This window comes from Rhinopithecus bieti, unplaced genomic scaffold (genome assembly GCF_001698545.2).
Source record: "Rhinopithecus bieti isolate Rb0 unplaced genomic scaffold, ASM169854v2 scaffold_4981, whole genome shotgun sequence".
Classification (NCBI taxonomy): domain Eukaryota; kingdom Metazoa; phylum Chordata; class Mammalia; order Primates; family Cercopithecidae; genus Rhinopithecus; species Rhinopithecus bieti.
Genome location: NW_016805130.1, coordinates 2753847 through 2773900, shown reverse-complemented (window position 1 = coordinate 2773900; position 20054 = coordinate 2753847). Strand labels below are relative to the sequence as shown.

The 20054-nt window shown below is 39.1% G+C and overlaps 1 long non-coding RNA gene across 1 annotated transcript in view; it reads right to left on the bottom strand.

The window, feature by feature from the left end:
* LOC108529114 (uncharacterized) overlaps positions 1–19744 on the bottom strand; it is a 42675-nt gene extending 22931 nt beyond the window's left edge. Inside the window, exons 1-2 of the long non-coding RNA XR_001885405.1 lie at positions 19646–19744; positions 3436–3535 (exon numbers count right to left, since the gene is read on the bottom strand). This is a non-coding gene — a long non-coding RNA (uncharacterized LOC108529114). The remainder of the gene's footprint in view (positions 1–3435; positions 3536–19645) is intronic.
* Positions 19745–20054: the final 310 nt, after the last annotated feature.

Below are 20054 nucleotides of genomic sequence, written 5' to 3'. Positions count from 1 at the left end.
CTCAACATCCTACAGTACACAGGACAGCCCCACAACAACAGCATATCCAGCCCAAAATGTCAATAGTGATGAAGCTGAAAAACCCAGGGCATGAGCCACAGTGAGGACTCTGTGAAAAGACAAAACAAATGAAAGGAAAATCATTAGACGGTTGACCACTCCCCTACCACAGTCTAGAAAACAATCCATTTGGGTGGAAAGGGAGACAGGACAAATAGGAGGAAGCAAATTGGATAGAGATAGCCTTGGAGTTCCGAGGTGAACTGTCCTCCTCCATCTCCTTCCCTGTCTGCCAGGTTGGGATATCAGAAAGAGAGAGGATGGTTGTGTGTTTTGTTCAGTCAGATAGGATCACAAGGAGATGATGATTACTGTGCCCCAGCACAGAAGTAACAAAAAAGTATGGGTTACCCAGGCCTGGTTTGGAACACGTTTAGAGAATGCCGTTTCTGAAAGGGACTTGTGGATGGGAACGAGAGATACCTCAGAGACTACCTGTGTGAGCCAGTGACTGAGGATTAAATGGGATCCTACCTGAGTACCTAGGTATCTCTGTAATGCTCCTTGATCATGGATACAATCCTGAAGAAGGGGAGTTGACAAAATTGGCTTTCCCCTGGTCCCAGGTAAGGGAGGCTGAAGCAAATTTGATTTATTAAGTGTATGGCTTACATGTCAGAGACTGTGGTCTGAGATTAGTGCATGCTGCAAGTAGAAGTTCTTATCTAAATTGTCCAAATAAATTTTAAATATGTGTCTGTCTTAACTCAATCAAAAACAATTTTCTTTTTCATTCTGTTACATTGTATTAGAACAGGTATTAAACCTTCAAAGTGATATGGTATTTGATTTTGTGATCCCTCCTCTTCCATCACCAAAAGGATTTTGTAATTCTACTCTTTGTGTGTGTGTGTGTGTGTGTGTGTGTGTGTGTGTGTGTGTGTGTGTGTACCAGGGCCTAGTGACATAACTGAAGACCATCTAGTGGGTTTAAAACCAGGGCTAACTGAGTATAAAATATCTGGTTCAAACACATTTCAAATACCAAATTGTCATAATATTAAGGAAAACTTAGTTGTAAAAAAAGTCATTGTCTGGTGTGACAAGCATAGCTTTTGAGTATTTGGTCTGGCTGGTCTTAAAAAATAACAAAAAAAGAAATGCAAGATTATGTAACAGCCCATCACAGACACCTTTGTTAACTAAAGTCAGTATTATCTTTCAAGGGTGTCACAGTTCTATTGATTTGAGTCCTCACCCAGAAACCTAGGGAATTTACCCAACTGTTCATCAAGAATTCTGGACACCATTATCAAAGGAGAAGGACACGTGTTAACAGAGGAACACCTGCTGCCAGCGCAGCAACAATCCAATGTTTGTGCACCAACCCAAAGTGAGAGGAAGGCTTTGCTTCCACAGCACATCTACTCTGTCCTCTTTGGGGGCAAGCTGCTCCTGTGGGTGGGGTGGGTCTTGTCTCCCTTTTTCAGGTACCAATTTGTTTATTTGCTTTCTCTAAACCATTTTGTGAATCCTTTTCTCTCATTGGAGACTAAATGTTAAGAAGAAAACCTGGAAATTCTTTCCTCAGTAAGGATAATTATTTATCAGATAGTCCTTGTTACTATACTCACCTGCCATAAATACAAGCTGACTTGGGACTAACTAATAGTGACATCTACTCTGGTTTCCTTCCAACAAACCTACATCAGGATTGGGTATCCTTCCCCAAAGCATCACTGCTTATGGCTAACTCTTTGATAATGCTCCCGTTTACTTCTTGAGGCACTGAGACATATTATATAAATTAAATGAGTAAAAACATTATCCTGTTATAAAGATATTTCTTGGAGTTCAGAAATAACAAATCTCATCAGAGTTCAAAGATGCATAAAACCATTTCTAACCTACAGGTTAATCTCTTCTCCATCGATAATATTTTGTCTTCCCAAACAGCCTGGAATTGCTGGAAATGTGTCATGTTTCCTTCTCTCAGATTACACAGAAATTGCTTTACTCTTTATTTTGGAACTCATTCCCATCTTTGACATGTCAAGGTGAAAGAGATTAAAGTTATTGCTGATCTGCATAGAACTTTATCTAGCATTAGCCTCAGCCTTTACAGAAATTTTCTTCCCAGTTGGAAGTCACCATTATTTTACAATAGTGGTATCATCATAAAATGTCCTTTGTAGAGGAAAAGAATGTTAGAAGGATCTTAAATAGACACTCAGGAGAAATATTGCGACACAGAGGAGGAGATAATATTGAGTAGAGGCTTCACAATTGTCTTTGTAGTTCTGACAATTTATTACAGTTAAATACTTATATCATTCTTCTATAAAGACAATGCCAAGGGAAAGAAAGGCCAAAATTTATCAGGAAGGACCACAGTACCAGAAGTAAAATTATTAGCAGCATGATGTAATGAATGGAACATGGATTTTAATATAACATATTCATTTTAACATATTAATTGAATCCCTGATATATCAATATCATTATTTCATCTTAAATAAAATATTTATTTCACATTTCTTATGTAAAATAGTGGTGCAGGATTTTTGTATGAATTAAATGAGAGAAGTATATTCATGCACTTAGCACAATAACCAGTTGCAGTACAATCTCAGCTATGCTGGTTTTCTATCCTACTTTCCTCGTCCTTGGTTGATTTAAATGGCTTTCTGATTTTTTGGCCCAGAGTTGTTGACATTCACCTGAGTCTGACCATAATCCCAGACCTACAGAATAGTTTTGATATTTGAGATGATCAACAACAACAAAAAACTTCCAGTCATCTGCAGCTATGTGAATAGGTATTTCTGTGACTCAATGCCAGTACAAAGGCTATACAGTTCAGTATTTCCCATAGTATCCCACAAACTACTTTGTTTTGCTCTCTTAGCCCCTTTCATACTTGTTTCAACTCTTCTTCCTTCCCCATCTTGCCTGAAGCTGCATTGTTCAAATCTTTTCTTCTCTCTGCCTTTCATTCCACTTTCCTTATTTCTCCTCAGCCCCAATCACTCTTTTGCTAACTATATTCAAAATAAATGCCTCATGGTTCAACATTTTGTTGAAATAAAATTCCCATGGTGACTAAAAGTTGTACCAGAAAACACTTCATACAAACTAAAATTTTGTATGAAACAAGCTTTTGGTAGGAATGGATTACTAAAAATCTTAAACTTGATCTTCCAAATTGCTTTCTGTTAATAGTGTCAAAATCTATACTTGTTCTTCAGAGGTAGCAACAGTAGGCAAAACAAAAACAAACAAAAAACTATATTTGTTAGTCCTTTTCTTGGTTCCTTAATAGGCCTGTCTCATCCAGATAGCAACAGCGATGATGACTTTCCTATTCTTAAACTCTTGTGCTGTGACAGGCACTCTGTGAAGGCCTTACCTCATTTATCTGTGTGAAGGCCTTACCTCATTTATTTGAGAGCTTATGAGGTAGTTCCATTCTACCTTCAAGGAAACTGAGGCTTGTAGAGATTACACAGCTTGCTTCAGATGGTGAATGTTGGATCTGAAATCAAAGCAAAGCCCATGTTCATAAACAAACATAACAGAGAGTGGGCAATGAAATAATTCTCAATGAACAGAAGAAAATCTTGGTCAAAGACTGAGTTATTTTAAACCATGTTTCAATGTGTCCAAGAAGTACCCCCTACCCACCTAGAATTTCTATTTTCCATAAAGCATGTCATTATTGGTATAACATATTTAACACCAGTGAAGCCATTCCTATAACCTATAAAGCCTTTGGCAGTAAAAGTATCATTTCCACATATCTTGAGTCCAGTCATGGAAATAAGTGGTACCAAGCTCAGTGAAGAGACTTTCTTTATGTACTTCCTATTACTATATTTAAAATGTGATGCTAAATCGTATTCCATGGGTGGACATCTATTTATTTCACATTGTTTAGTTATATCTTGGCTTAGAGATAGAGGGTTAAATAATGTATTTCCTGGTTATTTATAGGTCTGACTGCCTATAAAAGAAACTCCAAATAACAGTGACTGAAAGACAGAAGTTTATCCCTTTCTCATTTAAAAAAGTCTGATGAAGGAAGCTCAGAGCTGTTATGGTTTCACAGTTATCTGGCGACTTAGCCACTTCTAAATTTTCATTTTACCTTTCCCATAATGGAGTTCTCATTCTCCTCATCTAAGGTGGTGTATTAGACCACCTTAGAGCGTAACAAATTACCACAAACTTGCTGATTTCAACCAACAGAAATGTATGCTCTCACAGTTCTGAAGGCCAGAGGTTTCTATAGTCAGTTTCACTGGGCCCAAACTAAGAAGTCTGTGTTCCTTCCAGAGGTTATTAGGGAGAATCCATTTCTTGCCTCTTTCAGCTTCTGGTGCTGTGGGCATTCCTTGTGGCGTGGCCACATTGTTCCAATCTCTGCCTCTGTGATCACACCGCTGTCTCCTCTTCTGTCTGTGTCAAGACTCCCTCTGCTTTCCTCCTACAAGGATACATCTCATCACATTTAGGACCCACCTGGATGATCCAATACAGTCTCCCTTTCTCAGGATCTTTAACCACCTGGCAAAATCCTTGTTTGCCACATCAAATAACATTCACAAGTTCCAGGAACTGGAACCTGGACATTTTTTGATGGCAGAGGAAAGGGCATGCTTCAGGCTGCCACAATAGATACCTAGCCAATATATCCCTGTTCCAAGAAATAGGACAGATGAAGGGGAGAAAAAGGGGTACATCCACTTTCTTTAGAACATATTTCAAAAACTGCACACATAATTTCCTCTCTCACATTCCCTTAGCCTGAACTCAGTTACATGGTTACATTTAGCTGTGAGTTAGGTTGGGAATTAAAGTATTTAATTTATTTATCATGATTTCAGCTTTACAAAGAAGAAAAGCAGAGTAGGTGTATCAGTATCTGTTACCACCTGCCACCTCGGCCACCCAAATACCATATGCATCTTTCTTTTCACAAGCCCCTGCTACTCAGGGTATCTTCACGAGGTTGTTATTCAAAACCTAGCAAGTCTTGAATATCTGATTGATGGGCACTCATCTCTAACAGGTACAAATATGGCTCCTCAATGTGGCCAGTCATCTGCCCCTACAGCAGCATAACTTGAGGCACCAAAAAACAAGGTAACCACACATAAAAACCTCCCATTTGGACAAAAGATCACGGAAAGCAGAGCAATCTTAGAAGTTATCCCATCCTGGGGGGCAGGAATAATGACGACTCTCTTCTTATCAGTAGCACGAGTTCCTAAGTCATCCCAACTGAAAAACTGAGAATGTCTCCCAGTGGACCTTCCTGGTTCACTATCCTGTATGGAGCATCTGAGGTGGCCATTGGAGAAGGTGTGTTTTTTGGGCCTGCCCAACCTTTTTTTTTGAGACAGAGTCTCGCTGTGTCACCCAGGCTGCAGTGTAGTTGCATGATCTCAGCTCACTGCAACCTCTGCCTCCTAGGCTCAAGTGATTCTCCTGTCTCAGCCTCCCAAGAAGCTGGGATTACAGGCACCCACCACCACGCCCGGCTAATTTTTGTCTTTTTAGTAGAGACGGGGTTTCACCATGTTGGCCAGGCTGATCTCAAACTCCTGACCTCAGATGATCCATCCGCCTCGGGCTCCCAAAGTGCTGGGATTACAGGCGTGCGCCACTGCACCCAGCCCTGCCCAGCTTTTGTAGGCTGCCTTTTGCTGGTCCTGCTTTGGTGGCCAAGGGAATGCCTTGGGGGTTGAATAGGTTTTTGTTTTCTTAGTAATATAATTTTGTCAAACACCTAGTGGTCTTCCAGTTTATTTGCTTCAGGTCAGTTCCATGTGTCAATAATCACAGATAAAAATCTTGTGGAGTCAGAGTTTTTAAGACTGACGATAGGGACTTGAACTTATTACCTCTGGGCTCTGCCTAGCCCCCTCCTCTCATGTTTCAGAGGGGCTCTCTTAAAATCACTGAAACAAAGAGCTGGGGTGAGGACACAGCTCTCTTCACCTAATTTTTGCACTGTGCTGGCTCCCATTGTCTGTCAGAGAACTCTTAACTACAGGTGCTGGGAAAAGCTCAGAGGCACCGTTTTGTCTTCTGATAAGTCTGACGCTTTGCATCTTTTACTTAGAATTGCTTCAATCTGTAGTACAAAGCAACTAGCTTTGTCAATTCCATAAGGTCCAAATAACTGACCATTCAGTGTAACAATTAGGAATACAGATTTTGGGGCCAGATTGCTTAGCACAAACCAGGTTTCTCACTTATTAATTGTAAAACTGGCAAGCTCCTTAGCCTATCTGGTCTTCATCTATAAAATGCACTTAAAAACAGTATATACTTCACTGTGTTTTTTGAGGAGTAAGTTGCTTAAAATACATAAAGCACTAGAATGGTGTCTTGCCCATAGTAAGCACCATATATGTGTAGTTAGCATTAACTTATTAATGTGATATTACTAGACTCTGTCAACTTGTATTGCAGGATGCAGTCTGATACTAGACTGATTAGCTCACACCTAAGTTTACTTCTTTTGTAGTCTCTGCTGAAGCACCAAGAAGTAACCAACATAAGACAACATCTTGAATTGTTTCTACAATTTTTCCTGATGCTATGACCATAGCATGTGGTCTGCTTTCCAAGTGATCCTAGTAATAGTTTCATCATATGTTTTTCCACAGCATAACAAGAGTTGCTAGCTTTTTGGCCTCTATTACCTATACCCACAGCACCAATCTTTCAGGTTTTGCCATGGCCAACACTTCACTTTTCGGCATCAAATTCTGTATACTTTAGGGTTTATATTTGTTCATAACAGAGATCCAAAATACCTAAAGTGTAAGCATGATGAATCTTCATTCCTTTTTGCATGAAAGTCTGGATTGAGGTAGTTTGGAGACGGTGTAATGATTCCACAGTCAGATCTGAGACACAGGTTGCCTCCAGTGTTCCATGTCGACATCACTAGGAGGCTTCCTTACTTTCACAGTTCAGAATGAAGAGCCAACCATCACACCCATGTCCAAGGAGCAGAAAGGAGAAAGGGGAGAAAGGATATATTCCAGAAGTTGATCACACATACCCACATAACTGAAACTTGTCATTAGACCATACCTAGCAAGGGAGTTTGGGGAATGAGGTCTTGATTTAGTGTCAGTGTGCCAAACCAAAGCTCAGGCTTTCTGAGATCACTGAAGAGAATGAGAACAGGCCTAGAGAGACAACCAGAAGTCTCTGCCATTCACTGAAAATTGTTGTTTCTCTAGTTTAACGCAATGTCTGTTGAAAGTAATGCATAGCATGTAACCTACTCAATGTCTACTTTCCCTACTACAAAAAAGTAAAACCGCTGGGTACATATGTATTCAACAAAAAATAAAATGAAACCCAGTAGTTTATATCAAATGAAAATTCTATCCTGGACTAGTTTTTATTTCTTAAAATATAGGAATTCCATTTCCTAGAATTGGGAATTAACTTTCATTTGTAGTTTTTAAAAATGAAGATCAAAATATTTGCATATGTGTAACATATGACTGGTATAGGCTTGTTTTACAGATAGAGTACCTATTTTAACCTATCAAAACACCTATTTTAACCCTTATATGCTTCCTCAACTTGTATATAGCAAAGTTATATTTTTAGAGGGCATAATGACCAAAATGTTTGAGCTGAAATGAAACACAGGATTTTCTATCATATTTGAACATAGAGAGTATGAAAGACTGCATATCTTCCATTAAAAAATATTTATCAGTCTCTCTTCATGAAGACAAGAGGGAATTAAATAAGCAAAAACTCAATATTTGCGGTTTTATACCTGACACAAAACTTCAACCTTAGAAAAAATTACCAGTGACCTAAAGAAGAATAAGCAATATATGCATGGTTTGTTTAATTCTTCATCAAACAACATTGCTGTATCTGTGCCTAAGTTTTATTTTATTTTTTTGGTTGGTTGGTTTTGTTTGGTTTTGTTTTGGGTGATGTTCAGCATTTTGTGTCCTGATGGGAATTTTAATGAACATAAAACAAAAGCACTGGTACCAAGCTGAGCCCAGTGGATGAATCAGGTAGGCGTGTATATTCACAGCACTGATTACTGACAATTTTCTTGTGTCACTGTGTCCCAAGTGTTGATCAATCAGACATATTGCCAGATAGGCATATTTTTTAAAAACCCTGGCCACCTAAAAAAATACATATATAGACACATATTTCAGGGCTGGAGATTAAGCAAATTTTATAAGAACACTAAGCAAGTCTGAGAACAAACATTCTGCAGAGTGCTCTGTTTCAGACGCAATAGAAGTGGAAGCAGGAACCAGCCGAAGAAAGCATCTGCTCTGGACAGCAACTCTGACACACATCACTCGAGATAAAATGCTTCCCTGCAGCTATGAGGAATTAACCCTATCCTCTTGCAGTCAGCCCAGTTCCTAAATGGAGTAACAGCTAATTTATTTTTTCCCTTCATCTTTAGAATACTAACGTGGGAACAGGTGTTCAGAGTTTATTAGTGTAACACATTTTACAACAACAACAACAGCAACAACAACAACAACAATTCCTGTAAGTTCCTATAGGTCAGAAAAGAAACATGATTCATTTGAAATGATTCCTATTTATTTATGTTTTTGTGCACTTGTTCTCAACTTTGTTCAGAAAGGGTTTGAGCTAACTCACTGAAACTTTTGGTTTAACTCACAACCCTTACCACTATCTAAGGAAGATTTAGTTACCCAAGTAACTCTTTCAAGGTGTCTGTTTTGCAGAGTCTAAAACTGGGATGGAATCTGCTCAGTCTCTACTTTAAAACCCTTCAAAGGCTCCTCATCCTCCATCGTCAAGCCTTTTAACGTGTTGCACACACTTCGTGCCTTCACCTCTTCCTGATGCCAAAGTTTCATGTTTGCCCTGGCAGTATATGACTTGGCTAGAAAGACATGTAATATAATATTTTCAAAATTATTTTATTGGAAAGAAAGCGGGTCCACATGAAAATGAAGTATCAGTGATGACCAAATGGGCTTTTTAAGTATTGGCAATTGTGCACTGTTTTGTTACTCTTTTGTGTCTTTAAGTATTTTGTCAATTTCGGGAACCATTAGTGCTTTTAATTTGCAAATCATTTTAGTTAGTTTTACACTGCCATATTGCAAAAACTTGGAATAGTGTAAATGTCCACCAAACGGTTTGCTCAAATCTAATAGGTTATAATGGCATAAATGGCATAATCTCACTTTACAAAAGAAAAAATTCAATAATATGTAAGAGTATATGGAAACCAGATAAAGGAATATGGAAAATATTCAGCAAGATATTAATAACAGTTATCTCTGAATGAGTGGGATTATGACATTCTTTGTGTTTGTCATGTTGAGATTTTTTTTCTTTTCTGCAGTAATAATTTCTTTGCTTTTTTTTTTTCTAATAAGGAAAAGGTATTAGAAGAAGGTAATGATGGAAGTATCTACTTTTTGATTAGTGAAGGCTTACTGCTTTAGGGCACTTTGGCGAATTTTAGTTTTAATTGCGTGTTTTAATCCTTAAAATTTCTGGGAGACAGATACCATGAATGGCATTTTATAAATGCAAAAGTAAAAACTTCGAGATGTTAAGTAATGTTCAAGATGTTAAGTAATGTTCAAGGCCACATTGTGCCTTGAATTGGCATTTGAAAACATTTGAACACAGACTTCGCTAGGAGTTTCTATGAACGTTGTTATGCTACTCCCTTGTTACTGGTAGATTTTTTTTTTTTTTTTTTTTTTGTGAGACAGAGTCTCCCGGCTCTGTCACCCCAGGCTGCGAGTGCCAGTGGCCAGATCTCAGCTCACTGCAAGCTCCGCCTCCTGGATTCACGCCATTCTCCTGCCTCAGCCTCCCGAGTAGCTGGGATACAGGCGCCGCCACCCGAGCCTGGCTAGTTTTTGAATTTTTTAGTAGAGACGGGGTTTCACCGTGTTAGCCAGGATGGCTCAATCTCCTGACCCGTGATCCACCTGTCTCAGCCTCCAAGTGCTGGGATTTACAGGTTGGAGCACCGCGCCGGCCGTTACTGGATAGATTTTAAAGCTATGTTTCTATTACAAACAGCACAAAGAAGAAATAAATGGTTATGCAATTAATACGACATTAAAGAAAATAAAGTTAAAAAGGCACTTAACAAATCAAAATGCTTAAAGACATGTGAGAGAATCTTTCTTTCTCTTTCTTTTTTTTTCTTTCTTTCTTTCTTTCTTTCTTTCTTTCTTTCTTTCTTTCTTTCTTTCTTTCTTTCTTTCTTTCTTTCTTTCTTTCTTTCTCTCTCTCTCTCTCTCTCTCTCTCTCTCTCTCTCCCCTTCCTTCCTTCCTTCCTTCCTTCCTTCCTTCCTTCCTTCCTTCCTTCCTTCCTTCCTTCCTTCTTTTCTTTCGTTCGTTCATTCGTTCGTTCGTTCGTTTTTTGAGATGGAGTCTCACTCTGGTCACCCAGGCTGGAGTGCAGTGGCACGATCTCGGCCCACTGCATCTCCGTCTCCCGGGTTCAAGCGATTCTCCTGCCTCAGTCTCCTGAGTAGCTAGGATTACAGGCGCCCACCACCATGCCCTACTAATTTTTGTATTTTTAGTAGAGACTGGGTTTCACCATGTTGGCCAGGCTGGTCTCGAACTCCTGACCTCAGGTGATCCACCCACCTCGGCCTCCCAAAGTGCTAGGATTACAGGCATGAGTCACCACACCCGGCAAGAGACTATTTCATAGTTTACCAAAATGAGCAAGCTTGGGTGGGAGGAAAGTGACTGAAGACACTTTCAACAACAAAAATTTTTAAGCAAATTAGTACACTGATGAGCTTTTAAAAAGTTTTGTAACTATGTTGCTTTAGAGACAGATTACCTAGGGTTCTCTGGCTCTTGTGGCATCTTTCTTAGCACGCTGGCCAGTTTGGACAACTTAATCCTCTCCACACACAGCAAATGATTACTTGGATCTTGACCCTTGCTCATGCTCTGGAATTCTCCTCCTACCTTTTAGTAGTTCTTATAAGTCTTCAAGATCCTGCCTCTTCTCTGTTGATAGCCTTCCATTCCACCTTGAAGAGGACTTAAGCTCAATTTCACTGTTCTCCCACATTCAAACCGCTTAACAGCCAATATGCCAGGGGCCCTGCCAGATCAGAGCAGACCTCAGCCTTACAGCAGCACCAGTGCACACAGGCTGAGTATCTACTGTTGCAAAGAAGACACTGTGTCGATCTCTGCAATAGGTATTGAGAGAATATCTTGAGGACGGGGGCTAACAGATATTTAATTTATGTGACAGCACATATTGGCTATGTTGGAGCTGAATTAGAACAGCAGACCAATGCTCATGCATATACACCTCTTTCTTTGTTCTAGAATGCTCAGGAGACTCCTTACCCATCACAGATTAAGAGGTGATGCACAAAAACAATAATTTGGCTGCATGCCTGCTTTTCTTTTTATTTATTTATTACTTCTTTTTTTTTAACTTTTAGGTTCAAGAGTACATGTGCAAGTTTTATACATAGGTAAATTGCACATCACAGGGGTTTTGTGTGCAGATTATTTTGTCACCCAGATAATAAGCATAGTACCTGATAGGTAGTTTTTTGATTCTCACCCTCCTCCAATCCTCCACCCTCAAGTAGGCCCCGGTGTTTGTTGTTGCCTTCTTTGTGTCCATACATACTCCAAGTTTAGCTCCCATTTATAACCGAACAAATGTGGTATGTGGTGTTCTGTCCCTGTGTTAGTTTGTTGAGGATAATGGCCTCCGGCTTCATCTGTGTTGCTGCTAAGGATGTGATCTCATTCTTTTTTATGCACATGTGTGATTTTCTTGGGGGTCCAAATATCCACAGGGAAGAGTATGGGACCTGCTTGCCATTCATGTTTGGTAGATGCCGGCATATCCGATACAGGCGGTGGGGATGGAGCAGGAGCCAGACTCACTAAAAAACCATGGGCCTTTACCGGAAAAATCACCGCAAGAACATCATGTCTGGCATGCCGGGCCTGTCACCTCTGCTTGGCATATGCATAAAAGGAAACAGTAGCTTAAAGTACCAGTGAGGTGAGCTTGACCAGTTCCTCACTCGGTATCCTCCAACAAGCCTGGAATATCTGTGCCCCAAATGGGAAAAGACCATTTAATAAACAAAATTAGCATATCACCAGAGGTCCAGGCATTTCTCCGCAGGACCCTGCCTTTGAAGAGGTATTGATTTGAGAAAGGTAGAGATGTCCTCCTGTCTGGGGAGAGACAGTCACCAAAACTTAAAGATCAATATATGAATCCTCTAGGAGAGTGTGGATGTCCCATTTTCCAGAATTTGTACCAGACATCTCCATCAGAGGGTTGCTGCATTTTACTTCTGTGGCTATTGTAAAAAATTACCACTAACTTGGTGGCTTAAAACAACACTAAAACAGGCTCTAGGGCAGTATCTGTTACCTGGACTTTTCCAGCTCCTAGAGACTGCCCACATCCCTTAGACTGTGGCCCCATCTAAAGCCAGCAAAGGTGCATCAAGTCCTTCCATTGCTTCACTCTGATATCCTCTTTTGCCTTCCTCTTCCATTTAAGGACCCTTATAATTACATTAGGCCATTGGGATAAGCTAGAATACACTCCCTGTTTTAAGATCAGCTGATGAGCCACCTTAATCCGATCTGCAAACTAAATTCCTCTTTGCCGTGCAACATAATGGTCACAAGTTTTAGGGATTTGATTTGATAGTGGACATATATTTTGGAGGGAGGAGGAATATTATTCTGCTTACTACAGATGACTTAGCAGAGTACAGTGTATGCAAAAGGCAAGAGCGGTAATAACATGGAAAAATGAATGACTGTCTGGACAGGGCCTGGCTGTGGCACAAAGGCAGAGAGACACCTTGGAGGACCATCAACTGCAAATGGATGGTGAGAGCAAGAACTAGTAAAAGAGGTTATAAAGCAGAGAACAAGTGGTTTGTGGCTATACATGAGCAGCTCATATAAAACCACACCCCACCCTCTACAGGATTCCCAGAGTTAAGAAAGGATAGACACACTGCCTCTTAGCATTTGGCAATGAATTCAATGGATCTGTGGACAAATTGGAAATTAATCTTACCAAGAACATAAATATTGGTGTCTTCTAGACTACTTTCTGGTTCCACATATACAACCCTCAAAGTTCTCTATTATTCAGGAAAGTAGGGGCTTGAAGACTTGACATATAGAATTACTAAAAGGACGTAAAGCTTGTCCTCGCTGGGTGATAAATCATAGACATTACTCTTTAATAAACATCTCCAGGGTTGAATAACATATGGTTTAAAACAGCTAATCAGTAATGATGTGCTAAATGAATGAATGAGGAAATCTCAGGTGGTAGATTTGGCAGAGTAGATAGATTGTTCTTGCATGAATTTTAAAAAATGATAAAATTACATTTTTATAAAGACCAAAATACATTTCATTCATTGGTTTAAACTCATCTTTTTTGGCAAACCTACCTTTTAAAATTCTATTTATCTTAAAAGTGCATTTCAAATGCACCCATAAATACATACTGACTAGCTAGTGGGTGTTCATTGTTATTTTAAGTTCCAGGGTATATATGCAGGATGTGCAGATTTGTTACATAGTAAATGTGTGCTATGGTGGTTTGCTGCACCTATCAATCCGTCACCTAGGCATCAAGCCCAGCATGCATTGGCTATTTTTCCTGAGCCTCTCCCTTCCCTAACCCTGCCCCCACCCCCAACAGGCCCCAGTGTGTGTTGTTCCCCTCCCTGTGTCCATGTGTTTTCATTGTTCAGCTCCCACTGAACAATGAAAAGTGAGAATATTCAGTGTTTAGTTTTCTTTTCCTGTGTTAGTTTGCTGAGGCTAATGGCTTCCAGCTCCATCCATGTCCCTCCAAAGGACATGATCTCATTCCTTTCTATGGCTGCATAGTATTCCATGGTGTATATGTACTACATTTTCTTTATCTATTCTATTATTGATGGGCATTTGGGTTGATTCCATGTCTTTGCTATTGTGAATAGTGCTGCAATGAACATATGTGTGCATGTATCTTTGTAATTGAATGATTTATATCCCTTTGGGTATATACCCAGTAATGGGATTGCTGGGTCAAATGGTAGTTCTGCTTCTAGATCTTTGAGGAATCATCATATGTCTTCCATAATGATTGAACTAATTTATATTTGAGATGTGGATTTTTTTAAGTCATCATTTGTATTAGCCGCTTAATCTACAAAACCAACTGGAAAAGATCAGTTATAATATACACAAAAATTAAAATAATGGTGGATTCTACAGCTTTATGTAAGTATATACATTCAGTGTAGTTGTGGATATTAAATAAAAGAACTGCATGATTATCACATTTGCCATGTGATGTTAAACCTTAAAGTAGTTTCTCAAAAAAATTCACTTAGTTGAACAGTAAAGATTAGACTATAGATCTGGGTGGAAGACATTTTTGATCATCTTATGAATGACAAGAAGAGACAATTCATTTTGCTCTAGAAACTGAACTATCTAATAACCTTTAGTGTGAAACTACTTTTCCCTCTAATTCAATCCTTGCCTTTGCATCTCCTCACTGCTAATCTTAGTCTAGATGAATTGGTAGAGCCATTATAACAGTACAGTGAGGTGAATAAATACAGGCATACATTGCAGGTTCAGTTCTAGGCCACTCCAATAAAGTAAATATCACAATAAAGTCACATGATATTTTTTGGTTTCCCACTGCATATAAAAGTTATGTTTCCAACATACTGTAATAAGTATGCAATAGCATTATATCTAAAAAAGTACATACCTTAATTTAAAAATACCTTATTGTTTAATATCTGAGCCTTTAGGAAGTTGTCATGTTTGCTGGTAGAGGTTCTTGCTTCAATGTTGATGGCTTCTAATTGATCAGGATAGTGGTTGCTGAAGGTTGAGGTGGCTGTGAGAATTTTAAAATATATGACAACAATGATATTTGTCACATTGATTGACTCTTCCATTTATGAAAAATTTCTCTGTAGCATGCAATGCTGTTTGATAGCATTTTACCCATAGTAGAACTTGCTTCAAAATTGGAGTCAGTCCTCTCAAACCCCACCACTACTTTATCAACTAAATTTATGTAATATTATAAATCTTTTCTTGTCATTTCAACAATGCTCACAGCATCTTCACCAGAAAATCACCGTCTTTGCTCATCCTTAAGAAACGACTCCTCATCCATTCAAGTTTTGTAATGAGATTGCAGCAATTCAGTCACATGTTCAGGCTCCACTTCTAATTCTAGTTCTCTTGCTATTTTCGGTACATCTGCAGTTCCTTCCTCCACTGAAGTCTTGAACCCCTTCAAGTCATCCATTAGGGTTGGAATCAACATCTTCTAAATTCCTGTTAATGTTGACATTTTGACCTCTTACCATGAATCATGAATGTTCTTAATGGCATATAGAATGGTGAGCCCTTTCCAAAAGGTTTTTGATTTACTTTGTTCAGATCCGTGAAAGGATTTACTGTCTGTGGCAGCTATAACCTTACAAAAGGTATTTCATAAATTATGAGACTTGAAAGTTGAAATGATTCATTGATACATGGACTGAATAATGCATGTTGAATTAGCAGGCATGAAAACAACATTAATATCCTTGTAAATCTCCATCAAGAGCTCTTAGGTGACCAGGTGCATTGTCAATGAGCAATAGTATTTTGAAAGGAATCTTTGAGCAGTGTGTCTCAACTAGTGGACTTAAAATAATCAGTAAACTATGCTGTAAACAGTTTTAATTTTCCATTTCTAGAGTACAGCAAGAATAGATTTGGTATAACTCTTAAGAACTTCAGGATTTTTAGAATGATACATAAGCACTGGCTCAACTTAAAGTCACCAGCTGCCCTTAGCCTATATCAAGAGAGTTAGCCTGTTCTTTGAAACTTTGAAGCCAGGCATTAACTTTTCCTTTCTAGCTGTAAAAGGCCTAGACAGCCTCTTCTTCCAACATAAAGCTGTTTCATCTATATGAGAAACCTATTGTTTAGTGTAGCCACCTTCATCAATGATCTTGGCTGGATCTTCTTGATAACTTACTGCAGCTTCTACATCAATACATGCTGCTTCACTTTGCACTTTTACTTGTGGAGAAGGCTTCTTTTCTTAAACCTCATAAACCAGCTTCTGCTAGCTTCAAACTTTTCTCCTGCAGCTTCCTCACCTCTCTCAGCCTTTATAGAATTGAAGAGATCAGGGTCTTGCTTTGGATTAGGCTTTGACTTAAGTGAATGTTGTGGCTGGTTTGATCCTCTATCCAGAGCACTGTAACTTGCTCCCTATTAGTAATTAGATTATTTCACTTTCTTATTATTTCTTGTTTCTTATGTGGTCACTAGAGTAGCACTTTTGATTTTAAGAACTTTTCCTTTGAAGTCACAAGTTGGCTGTTTGCTGCAAGAGGCCTAGCTTTTGGCATATCTTGGCATTTGACATGCCTTCCTTACTACACTTGATCCTTTCTTGCTTTTGATTTAAAGTGAGAGATGTGTAACTCTTCCTTTTATTTGAACACTTATAGACCATTGAAGGGTACTAATTCGCCTAATTTCAATATTGTTGTGTCTTAGGGAAGAGGGAGGTCAAAGGACAGGGAGAGAGATGAGGGAATGGCCAACGGGCGAAGTCAGAACACACACATTTATCAATAGAATTTGTAAACTTACATAGTGTGGTTTGTGGCACCCCCAAAATGATAACAATATAGCATCAAAAATCACTCATCACAGATCACCATAATATATGTAATAATAATGAAAAAGTTTGAAACATTGTGAGAATTACCAAATGTAAAACAGAGATACAACGTGGGCGTATGCTGTTGGAAAAATGGTGCTGATAGACTTGATAGATGCAGGGTTGCCATAATCCTTCAATTTACAAAAAATGTAATATCTGCAAAGTGCAATAAAGTGAAGTACAATGAATGAAGTGAGGTATGCCTGGACTGCTACTCTATTTTTAGACAGATAAGTGTTCACTTTTTCTGACATATTATATAGGATTAACATAGTAGACAGCAAACCTGTAAATAGAAATTTGCAGAATTTGGTTCATGTATCCAAAAATTATTTTTAAAGTAATATCTTTCTTGACTAATAAAGAATACTTATTTCTTTTGCTCCTCATATGTGTTCAGAGCTCAAGGAATAAAACTCCTGATTTAGGTTACTTTACACAAAACAAAAGGTATTCACTTTTCAGCTCATGATCACAAAGTTAAATGTCTGACTTTAAACTAGCTTTGCTCTACCAACTATCTGATTTTATAAGTAGCTCCTTGAAAGTCCAAAACTGGACTAGGATTTGCCCATGATCAAAATCATGAGAAATTACAAACAACATAATTGCTTCTTCTTATAATGAAACACTGAAGTTAAGATTTGGAAGAAGTTACATAAATATTTTTGTGGGGCTAAATCTTTCTTTCCAGTTTTAAAAATACTTAGTCTCCTAGTCCAGTTTGTATTGCTGTAACAGATACCTGAGACTGGAATTCATCAAGAAAAAATGTTTATTTAGTTCACAATTCTGGTGGCTGAAAAGTCCAAAATTGGGCAGCTGCATCTGGTAAGGGCCTCATGCTGCTTCCTCTCATGGCAGAAAGCAGAATGGGAGCAGTTGTGTGGAAAGAGATCCCATGGTAAGAAAAGGAAGCAAAATAAAGCAATTGAGGATGCCAGGCACTTTTTAATAACCCACTTTCTTGAGAGCAAGAATCCACCCCATGGGAGGCCATTAATGTACACACAAGGGATCCACTCCCATGGCCTAAACACGTTCACTAGGCCCCACTTTCCAACACTGCCACACTGAGATTCCCATTTTGACATGAGTTTGGATGGGGACAAACCATATCCAAACCATAGCACCCAGTTTTCCACATTTAAATTTAAATATATTGCCTTAATTCAATCCAAACCAACAAAATTGCCTACTTGTCAGCTGTGAGGAATCTTCTTGGAAAAAAATGCAAATTAACATCTCGAGTATTTCTATATAAAATGGACAATGTTTAAAATAATTAGTGGTCCTAAGAATTTTGGATGTTATTTTTATTCACATATTACCTACTATTTTCATGTTAAAGATATATTTATTTGTTGAACAGATTTGTTTGGGGCCCACTTGCGGGAGAATTTAGGACTATAAAGTAAAGAAGTCGCAGTTCCTGACTTTTGCTATATGTCAGGAGGTGAGGTTAACAAGATGTGGTACTTAAAGAAAGGCAGGCTAGGGAGGTGGATGGAGATTTTTACAGCAGATGCAATGGGGGTTGACTATGGATGTGCAGCTGACCATAAACCTCCAACTCACAGGCAGGCAAAACTGTGCCACTAGTGGTAGGGCAGAGGCCTCAGAGGAAGGTGTGGGAGTCAGAAAAGAGTGAGAGAGGTGGGGTCAGTGATGACTCAGAGGCACAATATCATCTGCATCAAGAGCAAGAGTTTTAGACTTGAGCAGACCCAATTGGTTTGAAATGTCTGCCAAGTCAGGTTATCTCTCTAAGCTTTAGTGTCCTATCCTTTTTTCTTTTTCTTTTTTTAAAGGACATTGATAGGAATTCCTCATAGATTTATTGCAAGGAAAAATGATATAATGCATGTACAGCACTTGGCACAAGGCCTGGCACTAAGCAAATCTTCAACGACAATTGGCTGCTTTTAAAAAACGATTTTAATATAGAAAGAGGAGGAGGGAAAAAAGACAGGAGGAAGTGAAGGAAGGAGAGCAGAGGAGGGGAGGAATGGGAGGAGATCCAGGATGGCTGTTGGTTGTTGTCCAGGAGATATGCCCCTGAATAGCTCAGGGTTCCTGAGCAAAGCTCAGCATATTAGCAAAGAGTAAACCGAGGAGTAAAGAGAATGTGCGAAACCTCATACGGAGACTTGAGTTGATACTGAGAGGGAAAGCAAGGACAACACATCCATTTACAGCTCTGAAATAAATCATGCTGCAAAATGCCTGGGAAATCTCCACCACACCCTGGAGCCCGAAGCACAAGTTAGGCAGCCATCAAGGGGAATTCAGAGAATAACCGCTGAACCCAGGGGTACCTCCCGGAGCAGCATACCCTTCATCCAGGGGAGGGACAATCCGGGGAACTGTGGTAGGATATTGTCCTCAGTTTGTTCTGGGATTCTGAATAAGACCCACTTTGCAGAGGAGTAATCACTGAGAAAAGGGATGTAACAGCTCTGGGAAAATTAGATAGCATCTTGAGGAGGTCCAATAGAGTAGGAAAAAGATAAACACATAAACAAAAGCTGTATGCAGTGGTGCAAGCTATAAGAGAAACATATATCAGATACATAGGGAACCTAGAGAGGACCATGATAAGTTCTGCTTGGGCGGAGACAGGACAGGCTTGGGAGACTCTCAAACCCTGAAGCCAGAATTTGGAGGATAAGTCCACCAAGATGAGAGTAGAAGGTAGGTACATTGTATGTCTATTTTGTGAAGGGTCCTTACGTGCCATGTGTATTGATAAATCAGTTTTTAAAAATATCCTGTTCAGTGTGTAATGGGTCACAATAATTACATGATCTTACATATAATATATTTATACAAGTCTCAACTTACTGTACACAGAGTACTCCCATGTCTTCTTTAATCCTTATGATAGGACAGGAAGATAGGTCTGGTCATCCTTAAATTTGCAAAATGAGGACAGAGTTTCAGAGGATGCTGAGCCGCATGCCCGGGGTTGCCGCGGTTTGACTGAGACCAGCTGCCTCCGTATTCATTCATATTCAGCAAACATGCACTGAGTCCCTACACTACTGCCAGGCTCTCTGCTAGATGCTGGGAATACAAAGACAATGCTCAGATGAATGCACAGAAAGGAGGGGGAAACAAATATATAAACAGAATTAAAATACAATGAACGAAAACCTATTATATGGATGTGCATGTGATTGCTACTGAGAATATGCACAGATGAGCATAGGAAGAGCTACACAGAACAGGTGCCACTGAACTACATCTAGAA